Genomic DNA, 21,556 nt, shown 5'->3' with positions numbered 1-21,556 from the left:
TCATCACTGAAGGGTGGCACATCAGCGGTCCGTGGTGAGAGGCCTGCAGCTCTTATACGGGAATGAACACCTCTGACTGCGTGGTGCCTCCACCGCTTTGTAATGCTCAAAGTATGCCGCTGAAGAGGTGCTGTAGGCCACAAAAGTTTTTGGAGGGGATGAAGTCAGGCTGTATTAAGAAAAAATACATGATGCTGAGAAAATGCCCAGTATGTAATGGGGAGCTGGTATATACACTCCCCCAGGTGTCAAAAATGCACTAAAATTGAGTGGTGCTCTGATGGGAATGCAAGGTACGTGCACTGACATCCAGAACACCCTTCACCTAGGTGTCACTGAGGGGAAGACAGTGAAGAAAGCTGTTATTTCTTTACTCTTTTTTTCTTGATAAATCCTCTACGCACTGCAAAGCGTGTGTAGTATTAGGTCTCCGGCATAGCTAGAACTTTGTGTTTTGAATTTTGTTTGCAAGTTCTGCAAAGTATTGGTGGTTTTTCTGCCTCTCAAGCCTGGCTAATGGTGGAAGCAGGCATGCATGGGGCATGGCATGGGGCTGGAACCCAGGCGGCAAAGGCTCACTTCATAAATTCTCGTTGGACCTCCTGCGTGACCCTGAGCAAATCAAAGCATAGCTTTGTAGTGCAGTCAACGCCAAGCCTTCATGCATTATAAATCAGTCCTGTGAAAACAAATAGATTGCGTAAAAATATAATGAGATTTCTAAAAACAATGCCCTTGGGAGGTTTTTTACTGAATTTCCAATTTTTGAGATTTATACTATGCCTGATAACCAATATAAATGTCTTTGTTCTTCCCCAGTTTCCCAACTCAGTGCTGAGATTCTCAGTCACACAAATCTAGAAGTTGATGCTTTAAGACTAAACTGCCGAAGAGGGTAAAAGCAGCTCAGAGTCACCTCATTTCTAAAGCAAAGGGTATTTTTCTATTTTTGAGCACTGAAGTATGCTAGCAAAATGATGGTGGGGAAACAAGCCTATTAGCCTTCTCCTAGTCTTGCAGAGCTCTCCATGTTGGTTTTAGGATTTAGAGCTTGTTTCAGTCTCAGTTATTATAGTGCGTATATGCATTGGTGAGTCTTTTTGAAACAGAAGGTTTTTGTCTGTCATTTGAAACATTGATTGCTTGAGCTTTTGTTCTCTCTGCAAATAAATTAGACCTCCGTACAGGTTCCCACTCCCTTCCTTGTATTCAGGTATTGTAGTTGTGGGCAGTGCATTTGTTGCCTGAGTGTTTTGAGCTACACAGGGAAAGTTTTGGAAAATAAGTATATAGGCCTTTTAGCATAAAGACATGCTAAAAAACTCAGTGAAAGGTTTGAGAATAACAAACAATTATGAATCCTAAATTTCTTGATTAAGATCAGTTATCAGGCTTATATTATATCCGTGCTATAAATATGATTTTCCCCTTTTAAAGGGGATAAATCAAGATACCCAGCACTACTTAGTGGTTTAGTAAACTACCCAACCTCATAGCACATATCTTGGACAGAGGTTCAAGCCAAGACTGACTTTTCCTTTCCTATCCTTTGGGAAGAGAAACAGAGTAATGTGACCTTTTCTGGAGAATGTAACAGCAAACAAGAAAAATAACTCTGCTACTTTCTAATTCAAAAGTTCACCCAGTTATGGATTTCTATATAGTTGCTCTAGTCTATGGAGTCTAGCATTTTCCACTATCTAGGCTATATTTTTTTGAGCAGTCTGCCTTCTATCTATAGCAACCTCATAGTTTCATTAAAACTGTATTAAATAATACAGAGGATTTCTCTAAGAATATATAAAATGGTTCTTCAAAGAGTCAAGGTTCACTTGTAGCTTCATTTGAGATACCATAGTATCTTTACGTACCAGAATGAGAGTCATGTTATGTTGCCTATTGTTGGCAGTGGGTAAATAGTACCATCTGGGTGGCAACCAGTCCAGATCTTGCCCTCCTGAACGTCTTGACTTCTCTTGGTTTTATGTGTGAAATAACAGATTTTAGCTTTAGCCAAGGTTGTTCTAAGATACTTGGAGACCCTCCCTCCGTCCAAACATCAAAATCAGCTGTCTCGCTCTGCGAGATTGTGTACAGGCTCCTTAAATGACAAGGTTCAGTGCAAACGCAATGTAAGAAATATCATGGGAAGACAAAAGTTGCTTGAAAGTGTCTCCCTGTGCCGTCCTGGTGTGGTGGCTGCAAACCAAATTCTCTGTGGTATGTATCGCTACAATTCGCTACAGCCTGATCTTGTAAAGAGAACCATAGGTGTACCTTAACACTTAGGTATATCCTGTTGACTCTGCTGGGCTTCGTAGGATTTTATTTATATTTAGGATTAAGTCCCAATAGTTTACATTTTTTTTTGTCCCTGTAAAGATCCGGGGACTGAGCTTGCTGTTTATGCTGGTAAACGTTATTGGGTTAACATCAGGAATCGACAGCACAGAAACTTTCCAGATCAAGATGGCTTTGGAATTACCTGCTTGTCTTTGCTCAGTCAGTGACACAAAGTGTTCTCTGAGTCTGGTGTTTGCCTCTCTATGGATTTGTAAATGCACTGGGATCCTTTTTCTTCTTTTACTTTCTGTTACTAATGGAAGAGAGAGCATCATTCTGGATCTTATACCTTCTTTTTCACTTAGCGTGTATAGTTCCTTATGTTCAAATTCAGCTTAAATATTTATTCGAATGTCCTTTAGGTTTTCCAGTACAGAACAGTCAGAGATATATATCTGGACTAACCGAAATCTCTCATCAAAGCACATGCCTTTTTGTCAAGGGATTAAGTCTCTTCTTTTACTGTAGGCTGCTGTGTAACTCTCAGACCAAGGTCAGAGGCAGCTTCTAGACATCAATTTTGACTCCTTCAGGAGGGCTAAAAGAAGCTGGATTCTTCTGACATTCCCTTCAGGAGTCTGTGATAGCTCACAGTGATAGAAAGTCACAGTTGTATTAACAACACTTTGTGCGTTCATTCCTCAGAAGGCCTAAAGGCTTACAAGCTGTACCTGTTACAGCTTTGCAAGCCGTCCTCCTCTGTGCATACTCTGTTTTCAGCTGGGAGAAGTCTGTCCTCCTCCCAGCATCTGTCTCCGATTCTCTGCATGAGTGACTCCACTCCCTATTCTAGTAAACCCAAATAATTTGCCCTTTTCCAGCCTCTGAACTTGTATCTGCTTTGAGCCAAGTCCAAACTGTAGGGAAACTGCTCTGCCGCAGAGTGCATGAAGCCAGTTATTTTCACATGGTCTCTTTAATTTAAGTGAAGTGAAGTAACTGTTTTCTTTTTCTTGAACAACTTCTTTAGTTTCTTTGGATTAATTCTCTCTATTCAAGCAGGAAGTTAAACAATCTCAAACTGAAGAAAATTAATCACGTAATATGCATAAAAGACAAACTGGGGAAATGCTTGTTATCACATTAACTTCTTACCTGTGTCCTTCATGTGCGTTACTCAAGTATCACAGAGAACAAACCAGCTTGGAATTTATTTCTAGATATGCATTCTTATTCTCTTTCTTCTGTGCCTTTTATTTTAGTGAAAGAAAAAAAAACCCAATGTTTGTATAATATTATTTCAAAACATCTCTGTGGAGTAGTTAATTCTCATATATGGTTAACAGTTCTATTGCTATTTATCTTACTAAAAGTACTTCACCTAAAGTGTTTAAGGTATGCTTCAGCTGATGCTGAAGATAACTGTATACAGTTAATAATCAGCTTATGAATTGTGTCCTCCTAAAAAGGATCTTTGTGGCTGATTGAAGTGGACCTTGACTTGTTTTGTGAAAAAACAAAGTATTCATTGGCATTCTTGGCTGTTTTAGTTCTCCTGACCACAGCTCTAGATGACTTCTAGCTGCTGTAGTGGATCCCACTTTTCTTTTTATCCAGTTCCCAACACATGTTTATATAGGCTCTTTCTTTTTTTCATAACTGCAAAGGGGTTAATAAGGTTTACGTAAGTGAAATCTTGATTCATTTCAGTGAGCAGGAGCTTTGATACGGAATAAGCTCAAGATTTAAAAGGAGAGATCATTTCTTTAGCATTCAGATTAGAATTACAGAAACTCTTATTCTTTCATAGTCCCTTTGATACCAGCAAGAACTTAACTGCAGTGAAACTACTTATATTTTTAACACTAAGGGTACAGATAAGTTTTTTTATAGAATTTGGCCTGTGACTTATTAGTATAAAATAAACAATTGGTGTAAAATAAACAAACTAATTGCAAACAGGTATCCCACCTGCCAGAGACAGCTCCTCTCTGAGATGAAACCCATCAGTATAACTCATGGTTGGGGTCTAGTTCAATCAAAAAGCAAGAGAAATTTAATAGAATTTGAAATAACAAAAGGGATTCTGAAAATTGACAAGTGGCATGCTCTTGAATACCATATATTTAAGCGCTACATTTTTTTCTCATAAAACTATTACAAATAATCGTCTGGAACTCTTTTCCTCCTGAATGCTCCTTTGGGGAATTCAGCAGTGCAGTGCAGAAACAAACCTGACAGATGCCTTCCTCTCTGGGGTTCCTTTGCATCAAGTTTCTGTCAGAGTAACTGTGTCTTGTTTCATCAGGAATTTAGTTAAGGACTCCTTAAAAGTACTGTTGCGGTTTAACTTGTTCCATTTCTTCCTACAGAAATGTAGGACAGCAATCCTGATGGCTTCTAGACTGCTGGTTGCTGCTATGAGATGTGAGAATATGAGGTCTTCAGTACTGAGCACATGTGCCAGTGTGTTCATGTTTGGCTATGTTGCCACCTTGAATTGTTTCTGCCTCCTGCTTCTCTGGTAGCTGTTAGGGTGGAGTGGCTGAATCTGGTAGCCTGACAGAGGTGAAGCAGCCACAGCTCCGTGCTCCCAGGTCTGACCAGTAGCGAGGCTGAGAATGTATTCCCAGTAGGCAAGTACAAACACATGTGTACAACACATACATTCATTACATGCACAGCTGGCCACACAGATCATCCCAGACAGACACGCACAGCACTCACACAAACAGCACCAACGGCCTCATCCTGGTCCCCTTGCTGGCTGATCAGGATGAAGGTCCCTGAGTGGGAGATATATATAAGTTTGTACAATGTGGATCCCTCCAGTCGCTGGGCTTAGACACTTAGTGTAGCCAGTAGCTGCCCCAGGATCCCTGGTCTCCCCAGTTACTGGCAACTGGACATACAAGCCCCCAGGATCTGCCGCCCCACTCCAGTTGCTGGTACAGCGTCTCCTCCTCCCCTCCCCCCCCCCCCCACTATGGATCTCCCATAGTGAGAGCAGCTGGCCTTGGACATTCAGTCCATCCTGTAGGTGGTTGCCTCACTCCTGCAGTGTGTGTGTACATACACAGATACACAGATACACACACGCACACGGCTCTCAATCAACCCCTAGGCCCTACAGTTTCTCTAACAGTTGGCTGAGACCCCCCCCCCGGTCCCTCCAGTAGCCAACTCGTTCTGTGGTCTCACTCTTAAAGACACACACATACCTGACCCCCAGGCCACTTAACCTACTCTCTGGCTGGGCCAGCTTGATATTCACAAGCCATCAGGCACTGACTTACACACCCTCGCTCGCTCCAGTTGCTGGCACCCCAGACACACAGGCCCTCTGACCTGTGGTCCCACTCCACCTGTGGTCATTCAGGTCCTTACTTGCTCCAGTTGTTGGCATCACAGACACACGGGCCCTGTGACCTGTGGTCTGACTCCAGTTGCTGGCACTGAGACTGACACAGACACAGGCACGCACACACACACACTCATGCACGTGGAATAGACAGTCCCTCACGCAGGAAAAATAGAATAGAAAAGGAGTTTGATACGAAGATAGGATAGATTGTGCTAATCAGGCGCAGGACATGGCCAGAGAAGTGTACTGACCAGCCCCCTTATTACACGTAACTGGCCCTTTTTATCCCCTTATCCCTCTAGTTTCCCATGTTTGTTCCTCCTCAAATCACCTAGATCCCCTTCTCCCTTTCTCCCCTTTGGTGCCTCCTCTAAGCATCCTGTAATAAGTACAATCTGGAAATGCTCTTCTGCATCCCGCAGTGTGTCCCATACCCCTAGGCAGTAACTCCCTCGGTCGGAAGGGTTCTTTGGAGTGCTGCCCCCGTTGGCTCTCTTGCTGGGTTTCACACCTGGGCCATGGGGCTGGTCTTCACCTGGGTCAGCCCTGGGAGGAGTCGGACAGGGTGTCTGTCTCTCTGAGTAGGTAACTTGGGTTTCTGCACTTGTGCCTCTGTGCTCCTCCGCACTTGTGGGATGAGCCCTTGATAGGCTAATCGCTCTCCTGTGATGGGCCTGGGAGTGGCCGGGGCAGGGTATTATTCAGGTTCCCCCGCCTGGCATTGTCCCTCTGTGCTCCTCTGTATGTGCAGACAAGGTTTATTTATTTATTTATTTATTTACCTAACAGTAGCCACCTTCTGTCCTTCTAACTTGGGCTATGTCATTCCTTACTTAGATACTGTGCAGATGAGCTTTTTATCACATAACCTAACAGTAACCACCCTCTGCTCTTCTAACTTTGGCCATGTCATTCCTTGTTTAGATACCTTCATGAGCTTCCTTCATTTTCTGTTTCAGTGTCACAGCTTTCTAAGTATAGCTGCATAATGCATGCTTTCATCCCTTTATTTTCCTCACATTCCCCTTTAGTTGCCTGTATACCTTTCAAACCTTACCAAACAATACCTATATCTTTCAAAATTTGTGTGAAACTCCAGCACTTTTTTCCTAGGTGCACAAGGAAGAGCTGTATATTGCAGTTCTATGTCATTCAGATATGGCTCAGTATCTTTTTTATATGTGTTCAGCCATACAAAGAACATTTTATTTGCTGGAATATTTGTTATCAGAGCTCTCCAAAACCATTGTGTGCAGATTAAGCACACAGTATTGAGGAGCAGCGATATTTTTCAACTTACTGTTATATGGAGGACTGAATTTTCAATGATCAGCCTTCAAAACTGGCTTGGCATTTTAGAGCATTACAAGCTCTGGCACCAACACTTGAGTGTAAAAGGAGTCGTTTCCATTCTAATAACTGTTCCTGAAGTTCAGCTGTTTAGACAGAAGAAGGGTCATGGGAGCTGTAGAAAACTGAGCCAAATAAGCAGATGGCATCTTCTTGTCCAGCTGAAAGAACTACTTTTCCTGTGAAAGAGTCAGATAGACAATTTCAGAGCTAGAAAAAAATGTATATCACCTGCTACATTTGAGATCTTCCCAGCGGGCATTCACAGAGAAATCTGGCAATGAAGGAGAGACTCCAGCTCAGTTAGAAGAACTCCACAAGCCAAGTGCTAATTTCAGTTGATATTTTGTTATCCTTACTAGCTATGAGGAATTCAGATGAAGAAAGTTGAAGTAGCAGTGGCTGAACATCTGCTCAAGAGAAATGATCCCCACAGGACAATAATTATAGAGGAAGATTAGATTGCACCAGTTCCAAGAATGAGAGTGATTCTTACCATTTTGTTACTTTATAGCATGACATTATAGTATAGCATTTAGTATATTATATAATAATATTTAGTATATTATATTTAGTATATTATATTATTATTAGTATTATCATATTTAGTATATTATAGTATAACATTTTGTTACTTTATAGTATCTCAGGAGCCAAAGGAAAAGACGTGTTCCTTGCCTGAAATGCACACAATCCAAGCAGAGACATGCTGTGAAGAAAGGAAAAAGGAGAAGTTAGACAACAGAGCAAGAAATACTGAGCTTGCAGGTACAAGATAACAAGTGAGTGTGAGCTGTAGGAGGGATGATAAAGTAAGTTTCTTTGCTATAGTTGGGATCAAAAACAAGAGGACAGGCAGGCAAACCTGCACTAGCTGGTGGCTGGTGGTAACCTGCTGTTGTACCCAGTTGTCGCTGTTAAGAGTCTTGCTTCTGCAAGATGGGTTACCAACAAAGAGGAAATGAGCATATTTGGCAAGAAAATTATTTCCTGGGGAAAAGAAAAGTGATTCAATGAAAAGAATGGTTCTGCATAGCATTAAATGTAGCATGATTAGTGGTGAGCACCACAGATGACAAATCTACCAGCCAAAAAATATAAATAAATGTAAATTTAAATGTGAGCCACTTAAACATTTCTATTTGTTTTTCCTAGATAGCATCCAAAATAAAAACTGTTCAGGAAAGACAGAGAAGTAAAGTGAACAATCCAGAATCTGCTGCACTTGGGAGTGAGTAGCAAGATCCAAACATGGCTGTTTTCTGCTACAGAGTTGGGAAGAAGATACACAAAAGGAAAAGGACGAAATCTTCAGGGTACCCAAAATAAGATCTGAATGTCCATGTATTTTCACCTGTGCCAGAGGACATGTTCCTGAAGATGTAGTTGCTGAACATCCTTACTGTAACACAGCAACAGAGCCTGAGCTGGAAAGGTGCTGCTGCCTTCATACCTCCATTCAAACGACATTGGTGATCTGCCCAGTTAAGCAAAGCAATAACAAATCTAATTTCTCTAGTATCATCTTAAGTGGCCCATATCTGTAAGCATTTATTACACAGAATTAATGAGCAGATGGGCAGTGAAACATTTTTGGTGACATTGTTCAAGTATTTTGCATGATGATAGATCTCTCACTACTATGTGCGTGACTGTTAACTGCTGCAGCTGGAAGAGACAAGCGGAAAAGCAGTGTTCACTGCAACCTTGTTGGTGAAACCTTTTCCAATGCTCTTCCTCCAGGCTGCAATACTGTGTGCTTAATGTGTCCTTTAATGTAGTCCTTTCACATATTTCCAATTACAGCTGCAGCTAAGTCAGTCACAGTACAGGATTCGTAGTAATCCTCCATTTTGGGTTGTACATTGTTCAGAACAACTTAAAATCCTTTTGTGTTTTTTGATCGCAGATACATTCACTATTTCTGGCTGTATGGACTATTTTCAAGTGGGTTCTTCAGTCTGAATGGAGAAGATGTTCCGCTTAACTCAACACGGAAGTCCCTGTGTAGGAAAGACTGAAACACATGTATAAATTGAAGTCAGACTTGATTAAAGCTCCACATAGGTTTTGGAGAGGATTCTGACCTATTTTAATAGTTCATAGGGGACTTGCTTTCTATCACTAAACCCTCAGACTTTCATAAATCAATTGTAGGAAATGGGGCTTTGCCACAGTTTTGATAGTTAAAAGTTAGTGACAAGATCTGACCCTTCTTCTTTTCTATGTCAGAGATATTGATCACATTGAATTATTTCTGTTCCACTCCTCAGAAGACTTACAAGAGTCAGACACAAATAGTTGTGTTTAAAAGTTAAAAAATTAATCTCCATAATTATTTGTAATATTATCTTTAAATCTATTGCATCACTAACAGTATCTTTAAATTTGTTGCAGTACTGATAGTGTCAGTGACAAGACTGGCAGAAAAAGACCATCTGCGCTTCTAGCTGGCAATCATAAAAGAAAAATAGGGATGCTTATCCTTATTTCTCCAGCTTTGATGGCTGGACAAACATGCTGAGTCGTATTAGCTGACTATTGACAGTTAAAACAGATCAGGTCAAGCACATTCCCTTGAATATGTCAAATACTATTAATGTTCACAGAAGCAGTAACTTAATTTTCAACAGCACTTACAGCATTGTACTTGATTGGGAAGAACTGGGACTGTTTTAATCCACATTCAGACTGTCATTTATATTTAAAAGTCCTTTATTGCAACAGTTTTCTCGCCAGATGTGTTGCTGATCCAATGTTTAAGAAGTTCAGTTCCTGTTGCCAAGTTTTTTTACTTTGTGAAAACACCTAGTTGTGTTTTTGCCTAAGTTAATGGGGATTTCAGAGGGCATTTTGCACAATAATAGGTGGGATGATCTATTTTGCTTTGCACATTGATTCTGCAGTCTGTGGGGACCTTGGTTTTGCTGTGGAGAGCCTTCTCTCAGTGCCTGACCTGTGTGCGTCTATAGTGCATTGCAGTCTCCGTTGTCATTACTGTGTGTGTCTAAAAACTCTTACATCATAGCTGTCTAACTCACTAAGAACCTGATCCAGAAGACTTTTAAGTCAAAGAAAACCTGTTTACTTACATAAGTTTTGGATAAGGTCTGTGAGGCCCATGCCTGCTCCCGGTGGAGGGATAGAAGATTGTCTCTTAATTTGAAGGTGGGCAGGATATGGTTCTACATTTGGATTAAAGAATCAGTGAGTCTAAGTAGAAGACTGCTTAACTGATGGTGCACAGAAAGCAATGCTGTCACTGTTAAACATGACAGCTGAAGGTGAGCACAGATAATCATAATTTCTGGTATGAATAACATCATCAGAGAAGAGAAATGTAAGAAGCCAGAGGGCTTCATGTCTACTTCTTACTCTTTCTATTCAGCTACTGTGCCATAATATGCCAAACCAAGCTCTGGATCGAACTTTGGAATAGATTGGAGGTGAGTCTCCCAGTTCTGAATTCCTCTCAGAAAGATTGCCCAGTCTTTTTGAGGCAGTGCACAAGAAACAAATAAATAAATAAAGGGGGAACCCTCTTAAAATTGTCATTCATTTCTTCAGAATGGTCTTTGGCCACAGGAGGGCAATACTGTTCTATAATAAATTTGACATGCTTTATTCACCAAAAATCTGATTTTCAAACAGGTACCTGAGGAAGGAATCAGATTGATCATGATTAGCAGTCATTGAAGTCATATTGATCAGGAAGTGGATTTATGCCTTTAGTTATGTTATGTCATGCACAAGTCTCCCCAGCACTGGTGTGAATATCATCCTCTTTTTCAGAAAAGAAATTGCAGCACAGAAACTTGCAGCTGGGATGAGATCTAAGGAACTGCTGCTTCCCCATCCTTGGGTTTAGATTGCTACTGGTTTATGCTTCCTTCCAGACACTGGCACTGAACAGGCGACTGGAACCAAAAGGGGACACAGACAATACAATAGTGAGTATGACAGCCCCTCATGGTGCTGCTGGAGGGTGCTTTATCCCTTGTCCGCAGCTGTTTCACATGGAGAGTTTTACCTGAAAATGGTGAGAATTTGAGAGCATGTGATTCTCTCACTGAGCAGTGAGAGTATTTACCTGGGAAGGACAGGTCTCACTGTTCTTTCCTTGCTTCAGAAAGTTTGAAGGCTCTGTATTTTCCCTAGAGGCCAAGGACATGTTCTTCTTTTCTAGGATGCAGGTGTAGGACCAGGACTTTTAACTTATTAGGTTAATGATTCACGTCCTCTACCTTAGTTGGCCAGATAAATCTTTCTGAAGAGTCCTCTAGCTTAATAGTTAGGGCATTCTCCAGGGAAGCAGGTGCTGCAGATTTTAAATCCCCATAGCAGATGAGAGAGTTGAACCTGCCTTTTTCATAGCTGTGGCTCTCAGATGAACAGGAGGTATCACTGTTGGGTCTTTCAAAAGAAAATGGAAACTGCCACTGTGTTCATAAGGAAGGTTAATCTGGTAGGTGTGCTTTGAGACTAGTGTAAGGGAGAGGCATAGTTGGTTTGCACAGTCTGAAAGTTTAGTATGAGAATGGTGTTCAGTGTAGTTAGAACTGAGATGTTTCTCTGAGTGCTTAATGCATTACTTAACACACTTCAAGTATTTAAATATTTATATGGAAATAATTTGTGGACCCTGGGTACCCTCAGAGTTTGTAGGCAACAGGACCCCTAAAACTAACAGAAAAGAAGAAGGCTTCTAAGGGCCAACTCTCCCATCTGTGTTATTAATATGCCAGGAATTGTTTTCAGGAAAAGCTGAAATCAGGTTGCAAGTTAGAAAGGCAAATTTACAAAGAGGGATAGATTGCCTGCTTCCAATGTAATCTTTTAGGTCAGCTGTAAATGAAAACATTTCAGAGAACGAATGCTACTGAGCTTCCCTTTTAGCTTCTGTTTCTGAATAAAGGCTCAAGGAGGTTGTCTTCTGAAAGACAGTTCCCCTGAGTGGTGTTTTTCGATCTGTAGTTTATACAGTACTTCCGATGGGCCTGCGAAAGCTAGCCAAGTCCTATAGCTTCTCTTTAGAAGTGGCTATACTTCCACCAAATATGTTTCAGGAAGGAAAGAACATTTGTGTCAGGTATGTTTTAAATGTTGAATTGCTTTATTTTGTAAATGTGCTTTCAGTTTCATGATCTGGAACATAATCTTTTGTTTTGCTAGAATAAAGTTTAGTGTGTTTATTTTTAAACTTATCTGAGGTGAACTGACAGTTCTGAGGTACTTGTATCGGCAAGGAAGTAACCAACCCAAGGAAGATGGCAAGCCCTTTGGAGTGCTTGTGACCAAGTTGTCAAATGTTGCCTTCCAAACTACTGGAGTCACTTTGGGAGCTGGTATTGTCAAGTGCTAGGAAAAGAGTGCAATTCCTTCTGGTGAGCATCAACTGATGTCTCTCTAGCAAAGAGCAGGCAAAGATGATGCAGCCCTTGATGAAGTTTTCCCAGCTACTGAGTAGGAGTTTTGGGGGAGGGAGTCCGCGTTTTGCCTCTGGACACTTAGGTAAGACTCCTTTTATCTCATTTTACCCATCACTTAATTTGTATGTACCGTGAAGATATAAAAGGTGTAGCCAACCACTCATGTGTAATGTGCACTTTTGTATTTCCTTCGGTTAATCCCTTTCCCAGTTTCCTCTCCAGGCCCTTTTTTCAAATCCCTTATATGACTTTGAAATCTTATCCTTAAATACTGAAGCCGAAACTTTGAATCGCTGAGCGTCAGTTTTCTAACACTTAAATGTGTGAAAATTGTTATGTGAGTCTGATATTTTCAAATGATTTTTAAATGATTGTAATATTATTTGTTCCCGAGTTCTTTTCTACTCTCTGCCACATTTATATTCCTGGATGAATCTACATGTAACGAATCTCATAAGCAGTTGCATAATAGAAGGCACAAGCAATTGAATATCAGCCCTTACAGTGAAATGTTTTCAGCTACAGAATAGCCTCTTACAGAAGGCAAGATAACTTTACTTTGTGGGCTTTACACAAATTAGCCAAAATACTAAAAAAACACAGGGAATAATGCCCTGCAGGGGGGTGAAGAAGGTGGCCAAGCATTGGTGGAATTTTTCTGATTTGTTGCTATTTATCATTTTCTTCTCCTTTTTTAATAATCCACAGTGATTATTACTTCAAACACTTAAATCCATGGGTAGATGCTTGTTTACTCTTGTACATAAGAGAACAGTTATATTAATCTAGGTCAAGAACATTTAAAGCACCTAATAATCAATTATATAAACTAAAATCACCTCTGACCTCCACCTGGAGAGATGCTGCATTTCCTTTGTTAAGGCTGCTATTCCTTGTGAATAATTCTATCTTTTTTAGCGTTTTATTGTTATGCTTGTTTTTCCTCTTACACTGCCATCTCATTTGGTGATGAGAAAGCCCACTGTGTGTGGGGACCGTTCCTGAGCTCTAGAAAGATGATAGCTCGTTGTCACTTTCCATTCATGTACCCTAGTGTGACGCTGAATTTGGAAAAAAAATATTATTCCTAAACTTTGAGGCACGTGAGATACAGATTTTTATTATTACAAAGAGTGTGCTTTAACTGGTCAGCTGTTCAACACAACACTTAACAGAGCATGGAGGTTTTCGACAACGTGGCCAGCACATACTGGAGGGGCATAATTTCTCCTTTGCTGCCAGCCTCTGCAGGGCAGCTGATATTTTACGGTAAAAGTTTCCAATGTCTTTTAGTCAGCCTTTAACAGGATGCTTATTAAATCTCATGGAGTAGCTAAAGGTTCCTAAGGAGTGATGTGTTTGGCTCTAATGTATAGCTCTTACTTCAGTTGTCTTTTCAGCTCATATGCAGAACTATGCCGGCTGGCAACTGCTATCACCACAGGTAGGCAAAGAGAAAGCTCATAATCTGAATAGGAGGAAAATTGTCCGGACTGTAAGATCTACTTGACTGTCTTGCAGCCTTACAGGGATCTCACACGAGTCTTACAATAGGAGACACTTCAATATGAGTTGCGACTAGGAAAGATAAATAGAATTGATGAGGTGAACTGTCATCTTAGGAATTAAAAGATGAATGTTCTGTTGTCAGCTGTGTCACTGACCTGCTCTTTACCTTTAGCAAGGCCTTTCATCAGTTTTTCTCTCGCCCACGGTTGTCTGCTGGAAGAGCAAGCCTTTTAGGGCAAGAGTTCTGTCTGCCACATTATGTGATTTGGTTGGGCCTACCCTTTTTCGTGGCTTCTAGGCCCCTGTGTAACATAAATGCTAGCAGGCTCTCCTGGGCTATAGAGACACACAACTCTGTAGTCTTTTGAACTTGATGGTTTTTTTAGGTGGTATTATCATCACAAGATGTAGATAGAAAATCTAGGATTGTGTCAAAGGCTGCTCCTTGGCGATACACTGCAATGACAGCTGCTTATTTCTATTTGTTAGTTAGCTATACCAGGGGTAGGAAAAAAAAATAAGAAGCTTAGGTTTTTAAACCTAGTATGCAGCATTCCAAAAGGTCAAGTTGCTGTTCTTTTTACATACAATTTAATTGAAAATGGACAATAGCAATTCTAGATCTTCTTCAGCAATAATGAAGCAGGCTATTGATATGCACCATGTATCCCTGATTAAAATGAGAAGGCTAGGGATGTTCAGCCAATTAGGCAATTTCTGAGACATTGGCCCAATTAGTTTGTAACCATGAGGAAGCAGGTACACACAAAGACACTTTATTGTTTTTCCTAGAAAAAAAAAAAAAAGGAAAAGGAAGTGCAAAGTGCTGAGCATTGTCCCAACTAATAAGACCAGTTAATTGCATGAACTCTCTTGCTGCACTCCATTTTTCCTCAAAAGTAGCTTTATATTAGGTTTTTTTTTTTGCAGCATAGGTAAATATAAAACATAAGAGTTTTCTTTTGTAAGAGGAAATAGCTATCCAACTGTTTTATATATTAGAATTTTGCAAGTAACCGTTTCAGAACAGACATTAAAAATAAAGAACTGAAGATATTAGCAAAGTTCTTTTTAAGAGATTATCAGCGAAATTCACTTACTTAGAGCTATGCTATGAATTGCAGCATGGACAAGAAATTCCTATTCTTGCTCTCCGTTACTTGCTTCCTGGCTGTGTTGGATATCATGTATCTGCAGACAAAGAGTAGAAGTTACTCAGTTTATTGAAAATAAACGAAAAAGGACAAGGTGAGATCTACAGCAGAACATAATGTAATACACATTTCACTTATTAAGTGTGCTGCAGAAGCTCTGAGAATTTTAGGGCTTTGGCCTCAGGTGAGAAGCAGAAGTTTTGGAAGTGTGAGGGTTGTGGTGGGGCGAGGGGGAAACAAAAAGTAACCCCAGCCACAGTTTAGAAAGGGGTATATGTCTTCTCCAAAGATTCTGTTTGGCTTTACTGACGCTGAATTGTTGCAGTAAAGTATTAATGCAGAGACCAGAAACCAAGAATATAGTTTAACATCTGGAGAAATCCTCTAATTTTGTATTGGGAATGCAGCAGTTTCTGAATAACTAGTTCTACAAATCTGTCTAAGAGCAAGTGTCAAAATCTAACTCTCTGGTTAAAAGAATGACTTGTTTAAAGAAGTACAGAAACTGGTGTGTTTTCTATGTGAAATGGACTTGTAGACCATCTTAAACAGGAGTCATTCGTTGTGGAAGATAGTTACAATTACAGACCAATAACTCTCTATATATTCCAAGTTCCAGTTCTGTCTCTCCAGTTTATAAAAATTATACCTTGTAGAGACCCTTATAAAATACAAAGTCACATATAGTAATGTAGTATTTTGCAGGAGTATGTCTGATCGTGAATCTGCCCAAAGTAAGGAAAAATCTAACACTAGGTTTGGAATACCAGCATTATCCTTTTTAATAGATGTCTTTTGTCAGTGGAAAAAAGAAATGTTTTAAAACATTTCTAGAGCTCTAGTAATTACCTCTAGTCTAGGAGACGTGCACAGGGTGTGTGTACACAGATTTGCCAAATTTGTTACTGCAATTGTTTCTAAACTGAAGAGAAGAGAGTTTGACACCGACAAGTAAAGATGGGAAAGTTTCATTAGGATTGCTGGCAATTCAGTCCACCCCATGAAAAAGTACCTACATTGTAGAGACTTTAATCAAAGGTTAAAACTTTGCGTAGTTTGCTTAGCTAGTGTTATAAAACATGTACTTCACAGCTCCCGAGTGTTGGAAAAACAGGTTGATTTAATCATGCACTCAGGGGTTTTACCCACATGAGGGAATTAAAGTTCAGCTACTTTGCTGTGGACTAAATGTTAATCCCAAGGTGACTGGTACTGAGGTGCCAAAGAGATAGTACTCAATTACTGAAGCTGCTGAAGGTTTTTTGGCAGCCTCATGCCTATTCAATGCATTTGTGCTGAGCAAGGAAGCAACCGGAACAAGAAAATAACAACCATGAATCCTTCAAGGAGTGTATCAAGTCAGAATTAAGGAGTTTAATTCTTTTTCCAGCCGAAAATTTCTGGTGGAAAGTGTGATTCTTGTAATTAATGCAGCTACACAGTGGAGTCTGACAATACCTGTGAGGTATTTATGTTGCTGGTAGGAGCAGCAAATACAAAGACATTTACCTGTGGCCCAGTCCTGTCCCAGCAAAGTCGGTGGGAGTCATTGGCGGTCTGCGCAGAGGACTCGCGTGGCTTTGCTGTAGCTAGCTACCGTGGGCTGGAAAGTTTGCTTTAAGCTGTAGTACATCAGAAAAGGCAGTTTGTGAGGGAGCAGAATCCCTTGCTTTACAGAGCTGTCCTGACCTGAATAGCTTTCAATTCCTTCTGCTGCACTTCTCCTGTATTTAAAATAATGAAGTGCTTACTAGACCATGGCAAGTAAGTGTGAGAATGATTTTGTAGCCTGCTAGCTGTGGCATTTCCTTGAGGGATCAGAGCTAGACTCTAGTCACTGAAAACCTAATAGAAAATAGTGAGAGCACATGCTAGATAAGGGTCTCCCTTTTCCAGCTGAATTTTGAATTATTTCTTGAAAAGCACAGATTTAGCAAGAAGGCCTGAGGAAACCCTTACTTTCTGTAGAAGTCTTAAGTGAGCTGTACATTACAGTGTCCTCATGCAGGAATGCGGAAAGAAGATGAGTTACAGCTTGGATGAATACTCTGACATTCAGACCTCTGAGTAAAAGGACAATGAGAGATTACAATTGCGTTATTCTCTGGCTCGGTTTTATGATTTGACTGGTTTTATTTGAGAATATCGGCCATACTGCGAGTGAGCCAGGTAGAGCACCACTGTGAATCGGATGGGGCTTAGGCCTGGCGTAGGTGCTTAGCTTCACATGTTCATCAAGACATAGGCAGTGCTGGCTGTTTTAGCTACCCTCAGGGTTAGATGGAAGCTGAACAGGAGGAGTTTTGAGAGTCCGAATTTTGGAAGAAGGTATCTCAGCTCTTTTATAGATGCAGTCCAAAGGAGGCATAGAGAGAGAGTCTGGTTACAGAATAACAAATTGCTCCACAGGCTCCTGACTTCAGCCTTGTGCCATAACCGTTGTGCCACCTCCCTTTCATAGCATTAAAATGCAAATCACTTTATTTTGTTTTAGCTACCTGTAGCAATGCTAATTATGGGACTTCAACCACTCTTTTAAAAACTGTTCCACTGTGTTAATCATATTTTTGACAGTGTTGCTATTTTGAGCCTGCATTTTCTCTTAGTTCGTGTCACTGTGTGTGCTGATTTATACTCTCTGAATCAACCTTTCTAAATAGCTTCTTCCTCAGAACCCTGGAAGCACTAATCCCCACTCTAATCTTTGCAGCAGGGCAAAAAATGCTCACTAATTCCTTACGTCCCTAAATATGCTTTTACAGACCTCCACACCCACCAACACATTACTTTAATTAGATTTCTTGTCCCAAAGAGGGATGTGTTGCAACCTTATTAGCTTTACCTGAACGTTCTTTCAACACCAGGCAGGTGCAAGGATGAAAAGACCATGTTTGTTCTAGCAGAGCACAAGGTTAAGTTACAGATTATGAACACAGTTTTAGAATATATTTAACAACACAAATCATCATGAGCTTTTCCAGTGTATGTCACCTAGGATCTTAAAAACTCTTAAAAACACGTCTTAGCTGGTAAGCGACAAGAACGCTTCACTGGGTAATATTTTCCCTGCTGTATCCCATCTCTGGGTAGATACCTCCTAGAATATACCTGTGAGGTTTACCTGTTCCATCAAATGCAAGTAAGGCAATTGGGGAGGAGTTGGGAAGACTCCTTTTACTGAAATGCTACCTGGTGATCTTAGTCTCTGATCTGGGTAGTAACTTGTACTGTAACTTTGAGGATTTGTAGAAGGCTGGATGCTTAGAAAGTACTCAAGGATTAACTGCCCTTGCTTATTTTTGATATCCGTTGGGCTGTTGGTGCCAATACTGACTCTTTACTTCCACCCTTTTCACTTCCATATTAAGGTGTAGATTAAACTGTGTCTTTTACTGGTGCCTTCCTATTCATGTATCAGAACATACTGCACATCGGAAGGGACCATTAGAAGAGGGAATTTAGGCAGCTTCCTCTCTTCCTCCCCGTGGTTTTTTTTTTCCTGATACCACTGAAAGACTGCAGAAAGAAAAAAAAAAAAAAAAAAAAAAGAACGCGAGATGCCCCTCTACCTTTTAATCATTAGGAGAAAGAGGCATGCAAAGCTGGTAAACATACAGAATAGAAATAGGTGCTACAATTATCCCACTGTGATTGTTACCTTCTATGGCACTGAAAAGGTAAGCATTGACATGCCTCCTGCCAAGTAACAGTCAAATCAGAATTTCTTAAGTATATCTCACTGCCAAGAACTTCACAATCTACCCATTTAACCAGGAATGAGCATCAACACTCACCTCTTGATGGCAGGTTCGCGTGAATGATACACTTAAACCTTCGAAGTGGGGGCTTAGCCGTCTGTTTGTAGAAGATGTTTTGTTTTTTAATGCACCTACTGTGTCTTTTGCAACATGAATGATGTTTCTCTGGAACGGGAGGCTTGGGTGCTTTGGTAGCAAGTGCTACATGAACCTTTTCCTACAGCTAGAGAATTTAGGAGGTCCTTCTGCCATGTAGATTCTCTGCATGAGATCATGGTTCATATTTACAGGAGCTCTGTTCTCCTTCTGGGCACCTATTTTTGTAAGGACTGTTGGAACATTATCATCTTTGAAATGTGTAATCTTTCATCTTGAACTGAAGAATATCAATAGTGCCACAATTTATGAGGGAATACGCAGACAATATAGTCACAGGTACTATTCCAAAGGAAATCAATCTAAAAATAGAAGTGAAGCGTGATTAAGAATGCTGAAGTTGCAGTTTTCCTCTAGCTCACAAAACTAGAAACAACCACAATCAGTGAATATGTATAAAGCTCTGTTACTATCTCACAACATGAAATTATTAAATGGTATCAGTAATCATTACTAGAATATTAAAATTAATTTTACTTCCTAAAGCATGGATCATAACTAGTTTCAAACTACCAGTTTCTTACCTTTTCTGTAGCACAAAATCTTGGAAATTTTTGCCATTGTCCATAAATCTGGGAGCTCCTACTTTGTAGTATTAAACTCATATTTCATCTGATTCCTATTGTGCGTTTACTCAAGGCCATACAATTCTTCTAATATGAGGTACTGATTCTCCTCTGTATTCTGTCCAAATTTTGTTTCACCAGGAAACTTCATTGACATACTTTTCTTTTGGTTGATGTCATTCATGAAAACACTAACTGACATCAGTCCCAAGACCGATTCTTTAAAAACGCCAAAAGGGAAAGTTGTCTTATCGCTGTCAACACTCTGGCTTTTTCCAATTCCTTACTCATCTTGCAATTTTTGCCTTGATCTCTAACTCAATTTTAAGATGCTGTTACTGGGCTTTGCACCGTATTCAGTACTTTACGGAATGGTAGATCTATTTTATATCTTATTATGAAACTCTTGGGTGTCAGCTCTGCACCCCAGCTCGTCTTTATTCTTTAAAAGACACCTTCCACTTACCAAGTGCTTTATGCTTTACCTTGATTGTAGTCATAGGCAGAAAAAGAGTGTCTGTGATTATCTGTCGAAGCTAAAGTGTTCTTCAAAGGAGAAAATGCAGCTTTCTCTTCTAGAAACTGCAGGTTCAGGCTACCAGATAAACATGTGTTTAGGGTTATGATAACAGATGCATAGTGCCTATGAGTCACCCATATTTTTTAATATCAGATCCAAAATTATAGCTCTTTTTTCGTAATTTGTATTCCAGAGTCATGCCTTCAGAGTAAAAAGGTGAAGAAATGGCATCTGAAAATGAAATATCACGTGGAGAACTTGACAATTTGCCTTTTCTGTCTTGGAGATGGAGTTTAATTATAATCAAAGAACCCTTCAACCTAAATTGCAATTGAAGATTTTACAGCTACATCTGATGGTTCATGTCTTGCAAGTAGTTTCATAGAATGACTTGCATCAGCTTATGCTCAATTTGGTAATAATACTTCTGTAAGAAAGGGCTCCAGGTGAGATGACAGGCAAGGTTTTGAAATCCCTAGGGCTTCACTAGTCCTGAATTTGTTTCTCCCCTCAGTTTTCAAATATGATATTCTCCCACAGCTATGCAGGTCTGATAGCAAATGCCTGCTTTTTATCCTTCTCAGTCAACTCCAATTGGAAAAATCTGAAACTGTAGCTTTAATGAATTGTCATAGCAAATGATGCAGTTTATCTAGTCCAATAGGCACAATAAATGCACATTCTATCTATGAGAAACCTACATGCTTCTTTAATAAAATGATAGTAGGGTATACTGATATTGTATTATATGGATATCAATGTTGTATGGCATCAATATCATAGAGTTACTTTTCCATGATGAGAGACTGAGTCGTTTAGGATACGTTAGTTTTAATTACTCGGCCAGCTGGAACTGTTCCAGCATGTCTTAACCATATCAAGTAATAAGTATAGCTGCAAACGCCTCCTCTTTTCTGAAAGCCAAATTCCAGAGAATAGCCAGAGAAGGCTACAGAGCAAGAGGGAGAGCATAAGCAGGCTCAGGTAGAATTAAAAATGAAAATAGAGAATAGTGACTCTGTTAGGTTGTTAGCATGTAACAATTAAATTGCAATGTTGTAAATGAGTCTATTTTTTTTTCAGCCTCAGATGGTAAAGAAAAGCAGATTTTTGCTTGTCCGAATTACAAAATTGAATTGTAATTAATAGCGCTCAGCTAATTTGGGTATCCTTTCTGAAATTACGGTAACGAAATAAAGGCCTAAATGTTTTGTTCTTGTTTCTGGTGTGCTCTTGCCTTCATCAACGTGTACACTTGCACAGCAGCATTGATAGAGAGTTATTCTATTTGTAGTAATCGCATTATATTCCCCTTAAACTCATTATACACTGGAATTAGTGAAATATAAACCAAGTCTAACCTTCTTCTTTTCCTCATCTTCAGTAGTGGGGTAATACTTAATTCTTTTCCGAAGTGAGCAGTAACTCCTGGGTGCTTACATGGTGCTTGTGGATCCTCACAAAGCA

This window comes from Struthio camelus, chromosome 4 (genome assembly GCF_040807025.1).
Source record: "Struthio camelus isolate bStrCam1 chromosome 4, bStrCam1.hap1, whole genome shotgun sequence".
In the NCBI taxonomy this organism is placed as follows: domain Eukaryota; kingdom Metazoa; phylum Chordata; class Aves; order Struthioniformes; family Struthionidae; genus Struthio; species Struthio camelus.
Note: the sequence above shows the minus strand (reverse complement) of the source record.